Below are 4,487 nucleotides of genomic sequence, written 5' to 3' on the forward strand. Positions count from 1 at the left end.
CGCCGCGCCCTCCGGCCGGGCGCGCTCGGCAGCAGCCGCCCCGGAGCATCGCACCGGCCCGAGGCGGTCCGAGGCGGGCGGGGGTCCCCCGGGGGAAGGGGCTGTGCAGCCACGCGAGATGGGGGATGACGGAGCTCCTCCATCGCGAGCTCGGCCAACAAAGGCGTTCACATCTGCAGTGCTGCCTCCTGACACCCTGTACCCACTCCTGGCACCCCTTACCCACTCCTGACACCCGTACCCACTCCTGACACCCGTACCTACTCCTGGCACCCCGTGCCACCTCCTGGCACCCCGTGCCCACTCTTGGCACCCCGTGCCCACTCCCGGCACCTTGTGCCCACTCCTGACACCCTGTATCCACTCCCGGCATCCCGTACCCACTCCTGACACCGGTACCTACTCCTGACACCCGTACCTACTCCTGACACCCCGTGCCCATTCCTGGCACCCCGTACCCACTCCCGACATCCCGTACCCACTCCTGACACCCATACCCACCGTGTGCATACCTGCCCCTGTACCCACACCAAAACCCTTTGCCCACCTCAGGCTAAGTGGTTCTGCAGGGCTGACCTGACAGCAGCCAGCCTGACCCACAAGCCCCAGTCCCATGGAATGGAACAGAATGTTTGGGTTGGAAGGGACCTTAAAGAGCATCTCGTTCCAAACCCCCGCCATGGACAGGGACACCTTCCACTAGACCAGGTTGCTCCAAGACCCATCTGAGCTGGCCTTGGTATTTAATTTTTAAGGGTTGTAGCACCAGAAGACATGCACAGTGGCCAGCAAAGAACATCAATGTTCAGGGAGGGTTTGCCCTTCTCCACTGAGCCCAGAGGCTGAGGAGGTGAGATGAAGGCTGTAGCATGGATCAATTCAGGTAAATTTGAGAGTCAATTCCCAAATTCAAGGTGCTTCCAGGAACTCAGGGACACCCTTATTTTAGTTGAAGAAACCATAATGTTTCTCATTTAACAGATCACAAAACGAATCCAGAAAAATTATTTGTTTAAGATATGTTTATTTTATAATTTTTTTTTCAGACTGGGAGTTTGTTGGGGTTATTTTTTTACCATGGGTCAGTAGCAAATTTTGGTTTAACACAGGAATCTTTCTTGTACCTAAGACAAGAAGAATTTTAAAATAGATCTTTTTCATCCCAAACACTATAGAGTTCAGCCTTCACAGAAATCACTACTTAGTCACAGTTTTATCCTCAGCAAATTAAAATATTTATTTAAATAGCCAGATTCAGATACATCATGAATCTAACACAGAAAAAAAATGAGCACCAAATTTAACAGGGACAATCATTAAAAATGAATTCATAATACTAAAAAGTCACACAGAAATATAAATAGAGTCCTGGGAAGCACAAGTTTCCTTTAGAAATTGACATGAAAACATAATAATAATTTTAAAAAATGTTTCTAAGAAGTAAAAGGTCAGCTTTTAGTCTTGCTTTCCTGGAATTGAAGTATCACCTCGCTGATTCTAAAGGTTGCAGAAGAAAGCTTCTGGAATTTGTAAGGAAGTCAGACCCTCAAGCATCTTTAACTTTTCTTAATAACAGCAGATGGATTTTCTCTGATTTTCACAGTCCACTTGGGCAGACTACAGAAGTGAAGAAACAAGCTTTGCCAAGAAAGCAGCACAAGGTGAGTTCCTGAGGTCTCCAGATTTTTATATTGTTGTACCTTTCTGTATTATTCTGTGCTCACACCTTCTCATTTACCTTGTGCCCTGCTTTCCTGCCTCCCTTGCTTTGCTTTCCCAAGCTCCTGCCCCTAAAACCCACAGCCAGTGCTGACTGTAATAACTGGTACCCATCTCTTCCAACAAAACCCATTGTTCCCAAACCCCTGGCAAAACTGGGTCTAGTCCCACTCCTCTCTTAGCTACTTTTCTCCTCAAAATAGAGGTTAAAAAGGTTGGATGGGATTTTTCGGAGGTTTCTCATGCTCTCACTGATCCTCTCCATAAAGCTGGTGCTTGATCTCTCCCCTTCCTCATACTTTGAAAACTGCTGCTCTGGCTAAACGGAATCAATAGCTCTTTGAGGAATCTGTTGTTTTCCAGGTTCTTAAAAAGAAGTTGGTTGGCAAAAAAAACCACAACAACAAACCGCTGTGGCTTGAGAAAGATTTCTTTGTTTAAAAAAATATAAAAGAGATAAATTAAACCCCAGAATGCTAGGTAGATATCTAGAGTCCAGCAGTTTACCTATGTAAACTCACACCCTTAAGTCAAGAAACAGGCTGGACTCCCAACTTCCTGGGACAACACAGGGCACCAAGGTCTCCTTGGGCCTCCTGGGGTTCCATCAGCTTTTCTGATGTGGTCTTGTCTTTTTTCCATAGGTGTGAGATCTCTGCTCTCACATAGCCGTCATGTCGGGATTTATTTAATGATTTCATCTCCTGAAACTTTCTTGCTGTGGGTGTCACTGCTAGAGGAAACTATTTAACTACAAAATAAATGTTATACTCCTGGGTTACTGATGCCTACATAAGTAGAAGGAATGGCAAGTTTCAGCTGCATGTTACATTTTACAGAACACAAAATAATGGGTGTTTCTATTTCAGAGCCTTTTATAAGAAAAGCACTTTGATGTTTAAATGTCAGACATATGAAGAATAGTAATTATTTTGTCATCAGCCCTGTACTAATCTTTAGGGAGGATAAATGCACTTGCTGAAAAAAACACTTAGCCACATTTTTTAAGTGATTACTACCTAAAATGTGTCTGTTTTCTGTTCCTGGGACTCCAGATTCACCAGAATAACCAAATTGCTTTATGAGTTTGTAGTTTGGATTTTCAAGTATATTGAAAAAAAGGCTAAAGCAAGTCACTCCCCATATGCACAGGGACCCTCTATTTATGTACTGAACATTTGGGTACTGATTATATTATTTTTTAAAGCTTTAACTGAGAAGTGATGCATCATATAACCTCCTAATCCCCTCTCCCTATTAAACATGGTTCTCCTGTCTTTGCAGGCACAACATTTTATACAGACTATTTTTTTTAAAGCTCTAGGGGTTATGCTAAAATTAATGTGCAATCACTGGTATCTTTTCCAGAAACAAGTAATATTGACTCCTGTACTGCAGAACTTTCTCCAAACCTAGGAGAAACCTGGTCCCTGGTTCCAGATGTGGGGAGAACCTGCTGAGAAGGAGTTTGTAAGAGTGCAGAGAAAAGAGGGAGAAGTGGAAAAGCCAATGAAAGTTGGCCTGGCCTGGAACTGCAAAATGATGACCCAAAAGGGTAATTAAGGGTGACAAAAGGACCTCAGGTAAGGGTGTGTTTTGACTGTAAACCATTGTTGCAATTAGTCAGTGTTAAATACAGTAATTGTAGGGCTCGTGAAGTTGTGTAATAATTTGACTCAAGTGTCAACATTGAAATAACCTCATTGTTTTCCAGACTGTTATTCTGAAATCTTTTTCTCAAGAGAATAGTCCTAAGTTGTGTGTACCTCACCAGCAAATCTTTATTCACATAAACACCTGTAATCATGTTCTGATGCTTTTTCCTATTCTGTTTTTCTTCCAAATCATAAAAAGTCAATGGATTTTTACAGCTGCTAGATCGGTCATTAAAAAGTCTGAACTGAAAAAAAAAAAATAATGTAAAAAAATTTTGTAAGCTCTAAGAACTCAATTTAGCAGACAGCAGAACATTCCAGAAACAGAAAATACACCTATCGTTGTTTGTACATTGGGAGTTGACATTTGCAGTGAAACGCTGTGTTAAATCAAGTTCCAGGCTGCTGAGCCCCTGTGACAAGAATTCCTTTCCGTATCAGCAAGCTTTAGTATTAGGGAAAATTAATAGAACGGCTAAAGCATTTGGTATAATTGAATTGTTTCGGGGTTGGCACCGTGGAATTAGCTGGTTGGTTCTCATCTTCACCAGTCGTGTCAGCTCCTGTTTCGTACGAACTCATTCTGCGACTCGGTATAACAGATGCGTACCGATATGCTTTTTTTACTCATTAGCAGCATTAATGTTTTTGCGGTGCCCACAGTGACTTTCGCCTGGTGCCCTGGGTTGGTGCGGAGGGCGGCTGGACACTGAGGGCGATGGTGAGGGCGGCGGTGAGGGCGGTGGTGAGGGCGATGCTGAGGGCGCTGAGGGCGCTGAGGCGATGGTGAGGGGCAGAGCTCCCGCCTCGCCCCGCCCTCTCCATCCGGGTCTCTCGGAACGGTCGTTGGGAGCGTTCAAACCCCGCGGCAGCCAATCAGCGCAGAGCGTTCTTCTCCCAGCAGCCAATCAGCGCAGAGCGCGTTCTCCCCGCCCACTCGGCACCCTGCGCTCGGTACCGCAACAAGCGCTGCGCGTCTGCCCAGGAAACCTCTCACAGCCAATGGGCGCTCGCGCGGCGCTCGCGACAGGTGCAGGGACCAATCAGAGAGCGAAAAGAGCAGAAAGGGACGAGAAGTGGGCGGGGCATCCGGCGGCGCTGGCGAATGAGGGG

The 4,487-nt window shown here is 45.6% G+C and overlaps 1 long non-coding RNA gene across 1 annotated transcript; it reads left to right on the plus strand.

Moving 5' to 3' along the window:
- Nucleotides 1-448: 448 nt before the first annotated feature.
- Nucleotides 449-3,556, plus strand: LOC146433107 (uncharacterized). The gene is made up of 3 exons (XR_014853991.1): nucleotides 449-883; nucleotides 1,604-1,661; nucleotides 2,364-3,556. It is a non-coding gene; the product is annotated as an uncharacterized LOC146433107 (long non-coding RNA).
- Nucleotides 3,557-4,487: the final 931 nt, after the last annotated feature.

Source organism: Lichenostomus cassidix, chromosome 9 (genome assembly GCF_008360975.1).
Source record: "Lichenostomus cassidix isolate B80296 chromosome 9, HeHo_3.0, whole genome shotgun sequence".
NCBI classification, from domain to species: Eukaryota; Metazoa; Chordata; class Aves; order Passeriformes; family Meliphagidae; genus Lichenostomus; species Lichenostomus cassidix.